We start from the raw sequence: 13,665 nt of genomic DNA, 5'->3' as shown, positions 1-13,665 counted from the left end.
TTGGGGTTTTTTTTAGGTGTAGGCATCTAAAATGGGCTGTATGCTAGAACCCCTAATTATTTCATAACCAATTCTTAAAATTTAACTGAGATTAAGATTCATTTTTAAATTGCAGACAAGAGCAAGAAATAGCTCCCAGACACAAAGCAACCACAGCTCCTCAAGCTGTTTTATTTGAATGTGTATTTGTGTTTGTATCAAAGCCAATCTGCCTGATTCTCTCCCAGTTTGGGGTGTTTTATCTCTGAATCTCCAATGCGGAGCACATTCCTGGCTTATGAAAGAAATTAGCAAATATTTGTTGAATAAATAGACCTCATATTCAAAACAGAGTCCCAGATAACAGAAACAGAGTAGCTAATGTATGCACGCTCTTCATAATGTGGGACAAGCCCACATTTTGTTACTAGTGACAAAATAATACTGGAATTAGCATCATCCCACGAGGCAGGATCCAAAGTAAATTGCCTTCGTTCAACATTATTGTGTTTTAAAATGTCCTCTTTTACTTTCAAAGCTCTTTATGGATGATGAAATACAAAGTCTGGATTTGCTTCGAAATGCCTCAGCAGACTAAGATTATAGATTAGACGACATCTAGCTGATGGGGACAGAGGAATTCATAAAAACCATTCTCTTCCAAAAGTATATCTTACATTTTCCACTGTAAAAATGTTTTTATTACTCCATCCTAGGAAAACCCTAATTGTAATAAAGCAGAATTCTAAGGAAAATATAAAAAAAAAGAAGGAAAATAGTCAACAACTCACAAGGTTGGTGCATCCAGTTAGGACCTATATGCTCAGCCTTGGCTCCCAGGATTCCTGATGAAGAAGAATGATGTTCCTGAAGCCTGTGTTAAAGGACAGTCTTTGCCACTATCTTGTTGCTCTGCAAATATATGCTCCAAGCCATTAAAAATTAGTAACAGTAACCAGGCATGGTGGCAGTGGCACATGCCTGTAATCCCAGCAACTCGGGGGAGGGGGGGTACTGAAGCAGAAGGATCAAGAGTTCAAAGCCAGCCTCAGCAATGGCAAGGCATTAAGCAACGCAGTGAGACCCTGTCTCTAAATAAAATATAAAACAGGGCTGGGGATGAGGCTCCGTGGTTGAGTGCCCCAGAATTCAATCCCTGGTTCCCTCTCCCACCCCAAAAAAAGAATAATAGTAAATGATACACTTCTTCATTTACTTCTTCAATGTAAAACAGAATAAGAAGAAACGACCTGATTTCCCAACCATTATTTCTGCCTTTAAGGAGAAACAGGGTTTTGCATGATAGGTCTGTGTACACTGCCTCCTTCCTTTTAAGCTTGTAAAGGGAATTTCTTGCAGACTTTGCAGGCAGAAGGAAGGGCTCTGACCTCCCTGGTGTGGCAGTGCTGGGTACCTCTGCCATCTTTTGCAAACCGAGCACAAAGAGACTCAATGCACATGAGCAGATCACCTTACCCAGAGCCCAGCCCAGCTGTGAGAGCACAGAGCAGGTGTGCGGAAGTCCTGGCTCTGTGCACTAGTAGCCAGTGTGCCTTCAAGAACTGCCTGTCAGACTATATAATTACTTGACTCCTCACTTTCTGGGGGAGCCTGTCTGGGAATCCTTACCTGTGTGTTGTCCCCCTGTGCTTGAGCATAAGCCCCATTAAAGCCCCTTTGGGATGGAATTGCTTGTTTCTTTGTGATATTTATTTGGAATTGAGCAAAAGAACCCAAGGCTGAGGGGGTAATACTAAGAGCTGATAACACTAAAAACCAGGCTGACTGGCAGCAACTGGAACTTATTAAAAGAAAAAAAACTAGTAAATAATCCTAAAGGAATGTTTCAATATGTACTTGGGATGCTTTGAATGTCCCTTCCAAAATTCATGTTGAAATTTAATCCCTATTGTGAGGTGTTAAGAGGTAGGACCACGGGAGACCTTCAAAATATGACAAGGTCAGAAGAGATCTACCTTCATGAATTGATTAATCCATTCACAAATTAATGAATGAATGGGTTGACGGGTTCTCTCAAGAGTAGGTTTATTATAAAAAAGACTTTGGTTCTGTCTCTTGTATGAGCTCCCTGGTCATGAGATGCCCTCTGTTGTGTTACGATGTAGCACAAGGCCCTCAATAAGGGGTCCTCACCATACTCTTAGACTTCTCAGCCTCCAGAACCAGGAGCCAAATAAACTTCTATTTCTTATAAATTTCCTTGTGTTAGGAATTCTGTTATAGCAATAGAAAATGGACTAAGACAATGGCTTTTTCAGAGTGGAAGGGAAGACAGTAACAATTTCTAGCAAAGTTCCATTCCTTCAAGTATCTTACACAGAATGTGAGACACAGAAGGCAGACACAATTGCTCTTATTTTTGATGACACTGTTCCAGATGTTAAAGACTATCTTCCATGTTGGTTCCATGTTTGGGCTTCTATGATGCTTGATTGAGAATATTTGTAAAGATTTTTATTCTATGCCTTTCTTGTGCAATTTGTAAATTCAATTTTAAAAACAATTTAAAGTACCTAGATTCTAATTTCAAAAAACAGCTAAAAACCTAAATATTTGCAATCTAAATAATATTCAAATAAGTGTCATTCATATGAATGGCAAAACAAGTAAATGTTTGGACATTTTATTTGGATATTTGGGCTCCCAAATACTTCTCAAAAGAGCAGACTGTCACATCAAAGAGATCATCAGTAGATTTTGGAGAGTGCACTACACTGTCACATAACCCATCTTCAGCCTGAGATTTGAGTAAGCCAATAGTTCCAGAAATGCTGAGACTTTATTTCCAAATGCATTCCAAAATGACCTTAGGAATTTGGTGCAATGAGTATAATATTTTTGGAGGGGGGAACTTAAGTTAAGCAAAAAATAGCACACATTTTTTTGTGTGCTATAAACTTCTATTCCTTATAAATTTCCTTTCATCATGTATTCTGATATAGCAACATCAAAAACAGAAGTGATACAGAAAGAGCTCAACTCCAAAGGATGGACCTAAAAATTAACATTTTTTTCATTATTCTCCATATTAACAAAACATGTTTAAATTCATATATGTTTTAAGCATATACATATGTAATCATAAAATAATAAATGCTTATTTGCCAATTGTAATGACCATTTGTTGAATACAAATATGAACTATCTCCTGCAATCCTCAACTCTGCTGCATCATTCTCACTTTAAGACTATGGAAATCACAGCTTAAAAGGTCACACAACATAACCAAGGTCATGCACTCATTACAGAACCCCTGCTCCATGGCCCAACGTACCAGCCCTATCCAAAGTCTGGAGGCTCCACCAAAGACTGAAGTAGACAGAGTCATTTTGATAGAAATTAAAAGCAATCAACCTGCCTATGAAGGACCAAGCAGGTCCTGACTGGGAAGGACCAGCAGAAAGTCCCCAAATGAGGGTGGTGTAGTCTTACCCAGCTCACCTGCAACTGTGGTCAGGCCAACACCCCTGAGGCATCTTCCAGCTCTGTTCTGGAAGAATCCACATCTAGCTCTGTATTTGAAAATGGTTATCATCCCCCACTATTCAGCCCCAGGCCTGCGAAGGCCCCAAACATACTATTTTCTGATCCCAAAGAAAGAACTTGGAGGCCTCGATGTAGAGTGATTGGCAGGCCAGGATGCAGGGGAGGGCCGCACCCACCTACCAGCAGGGAGGAGATATAGGGGGTTACACGCCCTCTGTGCAGACTGCAGGAGCACATTCCTTACTCTACACCCAAGGTCACTCAGCTTCCATCCTCTCCTAAGGCCTGGAAACAAGGAAGAGGCCGCTTCCCGTCTCCACGTCCTTCACCCTGACATTCTGTACAGTTCTTATCTCACAGCCTGGAACACAAGCTTTCCTAGGCACTGAGTAGGGTTTACCCCCCCTTCTAAAAACAGTTCACCCACTTCCTAAACAAGTACTCAAAAAGAGTGACTCTGAGAGAGCTCTCCTTGGACGACTGAACTTGAGCGTAATCCCAAACAACTGATCGGTTTTCACATTTTGGCTGCTGTGAATGAACATGGGAGTGTAGACGTCTTTTTGAGGTGATGATTTCACTTCTTTTGGGGCTTTCCCAGGGAGGGATTGCTGGGTCGTGTGGGAGTTCTATTTCTAGTTCTTTGAGGAACCTTCACACTGTTTTCTGTAATTGCAGATTGTGTGTATACATATGTGTGTGTGTATGTACGTATGTATGAATATTATTCCAACTTTTAAAAGGAGATCTTACCATCTGCAAACACATTAATGAACCTGGGGGACATTTTGTTACATGAAGTAAACCAGACAAGAAAGAAAAATCCTGCATGGTCTGACCTCTACATGGAATCTACAAATCAAATGCATAGAAGCAGAGAATAAAAGGGCAGTTACCAAGGATTGGGGCATAGAATGTTGGTCAAAGAGCACAAACTTACAGTCATGAGATAGGTCCTGGAGACCTAATGTACGGCATGGTGAGTAGAGTTAATAATGTATTACATACCTAAATTTGCTGAAAGCAAATCTTAAATGTCTTCAACCTCTCCCATTATACACACATACACACACACACAAACACAAACACACAGAGTAACTATGTGAAGTGATAGCTATGTTAATTAGCTTGATTGTGGTAATCATTTCATAAAATATTTGTGTATCAAAACATCACCCGGTATGCTCTGAACATATGGTCATTCCAGGGGATCAATTATAGGACCCCCACAGATACCACAATCTAAGGATGCTCAAATTCCTGATAATGCAATCTTCCTGCACACTTTAAATCATCTCTAGATGACTTATAATACCTGATCCAATATAAATGCCATGTAAATTGTTGTTATACTCTATCTTATAGGGAATAATGACAAGACTAAAGGTCTGTACATATTCGGTACAGACTCAACTATCATAAGCCCTAATCACATAGTGCAGTTCAGCAACACCGGAACATTTTTGACCCAAGGTTGGTTGAACATGGAGGACCAACTGTATATAATTTTTGTTAACTCAATAAACTGTGAAGAAAAAAAAAAAGCAGCTGATTTACCTGTAGGGTTAAAGCTGCCGTTCTCCATGGAGGTATCACCAAAGGCTGGAGTTGACAGGGTCATTTGGGTAGAAATTAAAAGCAATCAAGCTCCCTGTGAAAGACCAAGACTGTGAAGGACCAGCAGAGGCTACCCAAAGGTCGCTGTAGTCTTACGCAGCTCACCGTGCAGCTGTGGTCAGGCCAACACCTCTGCGGCATCTTTGACTCCCCCCTTTCTCACCTCATACCCCATCTGACAGAAAGTCCTAAACTTATAAATAAACTTAGAATAGGACCACTTCTCCCACACCCAACTGCCAGCTGCGTCTGGGCCACCATTGTGCCATGTCTGGATTCTTACAGCAGCCTTGCCAGGTCTCCTTGCCCCATGAGGTTCATCCATAACACGGTAGCAGAACGGTCCCTTAAAAATCTAAGCCAAGGGGCTGGGGTTGTGGCTCATTGGTAGAGCACTCGCCTAACACATGAGGGTCCCTGGGTTTGATCCTCATCACCACATAAAAATAAAAAAGTAAAATAAATGCATTGTGTCCAACTACAACTAAAAAAATAAACATTAAAAACATAATCTAAGCCAAATCAAGTCAGTCTCTGCTCCCAACCCTCCAAGGGCTCCTCCACTTCTTTCAGAGTCAAGGTCTTCCCCATGCTTCAAGGGCCCTGCATGATCTGCTCCTGACCACATCCGATCCCCAGTCCCTCTTGACTCCAGTCTGCCTATCAACCCTGCTGTTCTTCAAGCACACGGGGACTTTGCTTCCTCTCCCTAGAACACACATCCCTGAAGACCCTTGTGACTCACTCCCTCACCTCCCCAGGTCATGCTCAGATGTCACCTCACTGAGATCTGCCTCCAACTCCCTATTTAAAATTGCCACCGTCTCCGCCCATCATTCCCATCCATACCCCTGCACCATTTCACCCCGTAGCACCTATACCCTCCTCACCTGTCAGTGACCTATTCACACTGCCCCTCCCCCTCCCCAACACACACAGCAGGTAAAGGCCAGGGGGCATCCCCAGGGAATCCAGCTCCAGGCCCACAGTAGGCGGTTTGTGACTCAATCAATGTGAGTGAATGAATGAAGAAAGGTCTGAGAGAAGGACCAGGGCTAAAGAAGACCCTTCCAAGAACCTTTCCTGTCTCCCCTCCCATCTCCACCTCCCACCTGGGTGAAAAGAAGTGGCTGTGGTGAATGAAAGATCCCTAACATACCTGAGGGAAGAGTCATAGTCCAGGCTTTCCCCAAAGAAAACTATAATAATAATCATAATAAACAATAAAAATAGACATTTGCCAAGGATCCCCTCTGTCCCCAGCACTGTGAGAGGTGCTTTATCTGCCTCATTTCTGAAAACTCTTGAATACCACAGAAGTGCTCAGGTCTCATTTGTGAGTGTGCAACTGTATTTTTTGCAAATATTCTGACACCAACAGGTCTCAGCATAACCACCAGAAATCGGCACAGAGCCCACAAGCTAGAGGGTTAGTCCTCACAAAACAACTCTAACTCGGATGCCAGCCACATTGTGGGGCTCTCTGAAGCCATTCTGCACCACTGTCTGACGGGACAAAAGCATTTCTATTACTTGGGAAATTCCAAGGATTTAGAGGCTCCCTTCCAAGAACCAGGAAGAAAGGCCAACAAAATTGCTCATTATGCAGCTGTGGCCTTACCTAAATTCTCTTCCCTCCGTCCATTTTGGGGTTAAAGTTCCTTCCGGAATTAATTCCTACTTCCAGCTCAGGTGATTTCAAGATGACAGGGGACAGGGGAAGCATGCACCTGGGCATTAGTCTCCTGTTTCAGCTGTGACACTCCAGTGCAGGGGACTCTGTGAGGCTGCTGAGGCCAGGCCCATGTCCACTCCAACACTCCCACGGGCCACTTGCAGTCCGAGTCTTGCTGCCTCTCTAGGATCTGTCTGGAAGAGCGTCCTGTGCTCCTCCATCCCCAAACCTTATTCTTCACCCGGATTTGGCTGCGGGGAGGAAGTCAAGGACCTTTTATTCAGAAACACATATTTATCCACGCACTTCCCCTCCCTGCCACGTACCCTCTTCCCTGAGCCTGGAACAGCCTTTCTAATTTCAGAAGCCACGAGCTTTATTCTCATATCATCATGCTCCCTCCCGTATCTGACAGCTACCCCCAGAGCTGTCCCTTTCCTTCCCAAGGGATGGATTCTGAAATCCAAAGGCCTGTTTTCTAGCAGGCCATCATGCCTCCCAATGAAACAGCAACACACTCAACATGGCCTAGGAAGCACCTTTATGTAAAAGAAGCTGAACCCAAGTCCAATCCAACCTCTGCAGCCAACTTGCACTTACAGGAAGGTGGAAGCTGAGAATCAAGTGCCTGACAGCACCAGGAAGCAAACAGACAAATACAAAAAGTGGGACATCCTCCAGGAACTGATCTATGCACCAAGTCAAGGGGAGAAGAATTAGAAGAAGAAAGATATGGAAGACTACTCTAGATTAAGACATTTAAGAGATGCAACATCCAAATGCCCCAGGGAGGCCTTGTGTGGGTCCTGACTTACACAAAGCAACAATAAAGACACACTTGGGAGACACATAGGAAATGCTGTTATGGACTGAATATTATATCCAGTATGCACTCACGCACCACTAAGCAATGCTTCAGTCAACAGAGAGCTGCATGTACCATGGTGGTCCCACATGATGCTAATGGAGAGGAAATTTCCTACGACCTAGTGATGTCATGGTAGTCATGCAACACACAACCCATGTCTGTGGTGATGCTGGTGTAAACAAACTTGCTGCTTTGCCATCACATAAAAATATAGCATTTACAGTTATTTATGGTAGGTAATACTTGATAATGATAATAAGTGATTATGTTACTGGTTTAAGTATTTATTGTATCTATTAGCATTGTTTTAGAGTGTATGCTTTCTACTTACAAAAACGTTTACTATAAAATCGTATGTGGTGTTACACTGCTGTAGCCTCTTTCACCTCATGTTTACTGCATCTTGATTTACGTATCTATATATATTCATATGTGCAGTTATTTTTTTGCTGTCTACAAGAGAACAGAGTGTTTGAAGTCGCCCTTAGATCCCCAGCCTGTCTCCCAGTGCCTAGTACATAGGCAATCGTTGTTAAATGAATGGTTTTAGGGAAAGAAATACCCTGAGGGGGACTGGGGCTGTGGCTCAGTGGTAGGGCGCCCACCGTGCACATGTGAAGCCCTGGGTTCGATTCTCAGCACCACATAAAAATAAATAAAGATATTTAAAAAAATAAATAAATACTCTTAGGGACATGTCTTGGTCTATTTTGTGCTGCTGTAACAAAATACCTGAGACTGAGTAATTTATAAACAACAAAAACTTATTTCTCACATTTCTAGAGGCTGGGAAGTCCAAGATCAAGTTGCCCAAAAGTTAGGGCTATGTCTTTCTGCTTCTGAGATGGTGTCTTGGAAGAAACAAAGAGTATCCTACAAAAAGACAAAAAGCAGAAGGGCAAAAGGGAACAAAGCTCCTCTGTCAAGGCTTTAAATATGAGCACCTAATTTCACTCATGATGGCAGAGCTCTCATGACTCAGTCACCCCCAAAAACTACACCCATGGGGGGTTACAGTTCAGTGTGGATTTGGGGAGGACAAAAACATTCACATTATAGAGAATATAGACACGATTTATCATCCACAAGACGGGTGCACTTAAATGGTTCGAAGGTGTTCATGAGAAGTGCATATTACACCCAGGCACAGAGCTAAGGGCTTATAGAACTTCTGTCAATCAATCTTCACAGAAACCTTAGGAGGTAGGTGTTCTCATTCCCACTTTACAGATAAAGAAACTGAGGCTCCAGATCACAAAGCAATATTATGAGTCAACCAAAATGGACATAGCTTCCAGTTACACAGTTTGCCGGAGCCCAGCTGAATCACCAACAACCAACTTGCTGCACGATCCTTCGGCCAAGTGATCAACTTGTGGAATGACCACTAATCTCTGCATTCACTGGATTTAGGAAAGTACCCATGTCCCTGCAGCTTCTCTACATTTTCCTTCCAGACTTTCTACTTCACTTGGTTTGCTCAGAATATGTCGGCCCAGGACAGCCAAAGGTCAGTATTTCTGTCATTTCAAGCTCCTGGTGACAAGCACCGTCCACTGCCCTGTGTTTATAGGTGCATGTGTGAGCAGCACCTTGTGTGAATTTTGCTGTCCCCGTTTTCTGCAGACTTCTGTCCTATCCTCTGCCTCTGCCATTGGTGGAAAAACCAAAATCTGCTTAGACCTTGTTTGAGGCATCCATCTCCCAGTTTCAGGGAATGAGTCATGCTGTGAAGCGACTGATCGCTAACTGGCTTGAGCCTCAGTCACCGCAGACCCAGGAAAACTTGAACTCAAAATGCAGGGTGGGCTTGTCCTCCACTCAGTAGCCCTCGTTGAGCTTTATGTGACAGAGTCAGGGTGCCGGTCACAGCTCCTCCTTCAGGTTTTGGCCCCTCTGACTCAGCCTTCGGGTGCCAGCCGGTCCCACGCCTTCCTGCCCTTTGATCCACGTCTCCGTCTCCCGGCGCCATTCCACATGCAATTAGGCACCTGATAAAGGCTTCGTACCACTGATGATGGTCATGATGAGGCAAGATGGCTACGGTGATGATCACAACTGGGAGCAATTGAATGAAATTGTGCTGAGGGGATGATGAGCTGAACATCAAAATCTCCTGATGCTGAAATTCACAGCATCGCTGGCTCCCCCCTAGGGCAAGTTGGAAACACTTGTCCCTCCCCTGGGGACAGCCCATCACTCTGTATGTGTCAGGGTATTTATAGCCAGGATCACTGAGCATAGGAAAAGGTTTTGGAAGAGTGTGCTGCCAAACCCAGGGGTTCATGGAAGAGATGGTTGTGTGCCTGCTGTATCTGCTTCTCAGTTGCTCATCAAAAGCGTGGGCTTGGCGGCTGTGGTGCATTGAAGGTGACCACACATCTTTCATGTTCCTTTATTGAAGTGGAGTCTATTTTGCTTCCTCTGGACTCTGAGCAGGTCTTATGAACTGCTTTAACAAATAGAATGCAGTAAAAATGGCCCTGTGCCACTTCTAGCCCTAGACTTTAAAATTCTCGAAGCTTCCACTTATGCTTTTATTGTTCAGCTGCCCTGCCGAGAGCTAGATTTTTAAGAGGTCATGTAGGGAGAAAGCCCGGGCGATGAGTGGCGTCTGGATATTTCAGCCCCAGTTGAGCTTCCAGCTGAATGCAGCCACATGTGTGCCCTCAGCTGACATCACCTGGAAGAAGAAGATGGGCCTAGCTGAGCTCAGCTGACCTCCTGGAACACAGGAACCAGAGAAAAAGGTGTATCATTATTGTCTTAAGCCACTAAATGTGGGGGTGGCATATTATGCAGAAGTACATGACACAAAATTGCTCTGTTGAAGCCAACGGGAAACTGAGAGAATCCCCCACAGGACACTAGAATCAATCCCTCTAGAGGGCACTCCCAGTCAGGCCTGTCCATCTTGCTGGTAGAAGTGGAGAACAGTGTAGTCAGAGGATCCCTTGTTTTCGTTTTAGTCATGTTTTTCTACCACTGCGACCAAAAGATCTGCGAAGAACCATTAGAGGAGAAAAAGTTAATATGGGCTTCATAGTTTCAGAAGCCTCAGTCTATAGACAACTGACTCCATTGCTCTGGGCTCAAAGTGAGGCAGGACATTAAGGTGGAGGGGCATGGCAGAGGAAGCTGCTCAGGACGTGGCAATCAGAAATCAGAGAGAACTCCACTCACCAGGGACAAAATGTATCACACAAAGGCACACCCCCAGTGACCCACCTCCTCCAGCCATACCACACCTGCCTACAGTTACCACCCACTTAATCCATTTAAGTGGATTAATGCATTGATTAGTTACGACTCTCTGAAACCAATCATTTCGCATCTAAACTTTCTTGCATTGTCTCACACATGAGTTTTCAGGAGACTCGGTATATCCAAACCATAACCTTCCACAACTGGCCCCAAAAAGCTCATGCCCATCTCACAATGCAAAATACATGTAGTCCATTTCAAGAGTCCCCATAGTCTCAACAGTGATAGCATTACTCAAAAGTTCAAGTCCAAAGTCTCCTGTGAAACTCAAGGCAATATCTTACATATTTTCCCTGTAAAAATCAAAGCCAAGTTACATATAATCCATTATATAAATGCAGACAGTAAACATTTCTATTCCACAAGAGAGAATCGGGGACATAGAAAGAAGGGATGGGACCAAAGCAAGAGCAAAATCCAGCTGGGCAAACAAGTCCTTTAGATCCACATCCAGCATCGGGGGCACATGGCATCCTGATGTCTTCTCCAAAGGGCTTGTGAAGCTCCATTCCTGTGGCCTTGATGGTTGCTGCCCACATGGCCTCTCTATTGGCTTTTTTCTGGTCAATTCCTGCAGCTTTCCTTGGCAGATGTCCCATGTCATTGGCATCTCTTAATTTTGGAGGTCTCCACCATTCTTTTACCTTCCTTCTCACATCTCCATGCATTCCTCTCTCAGGGGCTGCCTACAGGGACTCTGACCCTGCTGAACTTTGCCTGGTCTCCCAGGCCTTCCTTTGAAAGGAAGTGGAAGCCTCCATGAATCCCTAACTCCAGCATCCTGTATTCCTGTATTGCAGAACCAGCACCATGTGTTGTCACCAAGATCTGTCACCATCTTAAGCAGTAGCCAAACCTCCTGAGACCACAGCAGCAACAGTCTCTGAACACCTCAGTGAAACAACCATCTTGGGCAAGTAGAGTGCCCCAGGGTTTCATCTCATAGGAATTTGTGCTTTCGAGCCTAAAATGGGTATGATCTTGCTGATTCCTGAGATGCTCTCAAGCCTACTTTCCTATTGTTTCTTTAGTGGCTCTTTTGTCTTTAACAACCACAACTTCCTTAGCCCCAGTTTTACTTGCATTTTCTATCCAAACTCCAAATTTTTCTAATCTTTCTGCTTTGATTTCTGCTCCTGATTATCATGATAAACTTGGCTAAAAGTCACCAGCAATATTCATGCCACTGCCTTAATGCCTTAAATTGCCTCTGCCAGATTATGTAGTCCATCACCTTTAAATTCAGTCTCACAAAAGGTCTCAGGATATGGAAAAAATGTAGATAACTTCTTAGCCAGAACATAACATGAATGGTCTCTAGTTCAATTTCCAATAAAGTCATCCTTCTCTGAAACCTCATGAGCCCAGTCTTTACTGTCCTTAGTCTCATTGGCATTCTGGTAGGAACTCCCAGAAAATCTCCCATTAAGCTCTGCTTACAACACTCTAAAGCTTTTCCATCTTGCATGTCCAAACTTTCCAGAATTCCTCCCACAAATTTCAAAAACCTTCAAAAGCTTCTGAGCCACCTGCTCAGGTTAATCACAGCAATGATCCTACTCCTGGTACCAATTTCTGTTTCAGTCAGTTTTTTTTCACAGCTGTGATCAAAATACCTGGCAAGAACGATTTTAAAGAAGAAAAACTTCAGCAGTCTCAGTTCCATAGACTACAGACTCCATTGCTTTGGGGCCAATGAGAAGCAGAACAGGATGGTTGAAGGGAGGAAAGGAGCTCAGAACATGGCAATCAGAAAGCAGAGAGAGAGCTCCACTCAACAAGGACAAAATGTATACCTCAAAGGCATAGCCCCTGGTATACCACCCCCTCCAGGCACATCCCACTTAATCCATTCAAGTGGTTTAATGCATTAAGTAGTTTAAGGTTCTCATAAACCAGTCATCTCACCTCTAAACTTTCTTGCATTGTTTCATGCATGAGCTTTTGGGGAATACCACATATTCTAACCAAAACAACCCTAATTCACAGAGAAAAAGCTCCTCCCCAAAAGACCATAAAGATAAATGGTCACCTTTGGACTGAATGTTCATGTCCCCCACCAAAGTCATGTATTGAGATCCTAGCCCCCAAAACATGGTATCAGGAGGTAGAGCATTTGGGAGGTTATTAGGGTAGGGGGGTAGAGCCTTCGTGACTGGAATTAGTGCCCTTATCACAGGGACCACAGAGAAATACCTCACCCATTCCTCTTTATGAGATTACAATGAGAAGTTAGCAGCCTACAATCTAGAAGAGGATCCTCCCCAAAACCCAACCTTCCTGGCAACCTGATTCTGGATTTCTAGCCTCCTGAAATGTGAGAGTGAATTTCTGTTGTTTATTAGCCACTAGTCCATGGTACTTTGTTATAGCAACCCCACCTCCCAAACTAAGATGTCTCCCATGGTTCTTGGCCCTGTCTAAGCCCTCCCTAGGGGTCACACACCCAAACACTTACAGGAGTGAAACAAGTAACAGAAACAAGTGAAATTGGCAGAATGACTGCACATCAGGCAGATGGGAATGAATATTCTTCACCTCCAAAAGGAACTGTGTACTTCCCGTTGTTTTCAGATGGGTCACCCTCTCTGGCTGGAGACATAAGTCAAAGAGAAATGATCTCCTACCACAAGACAAACAACAAGGGCAACTACCAATGACAAGTGACACTTGGCTTCAGGTTCCGGGTGGCATCTGGGAGTGGTGGGTAGTGGATACTCTGGGGTGCTGCCCACATCCCCTGCAGGATAGGGAT

This window comes from Marmota flaviventris, chromosome 8 (genome assembly GCF_047511675.1).
Source record: "Marmota flaviventris isolate mMarFla1 chromosome 8, mMarFla1.hap1, whole genome shotgun sequence".
NCBI classification, from domain to species: domain Eukaryota; kingdom Metazoa; phylum Chordata; class Mammalia; order Rodentia; family Sciuridae; genus Marmota; species Marmota flaviventris.
Note: the sequence above shows the minus strand (reverse complement) of the source record.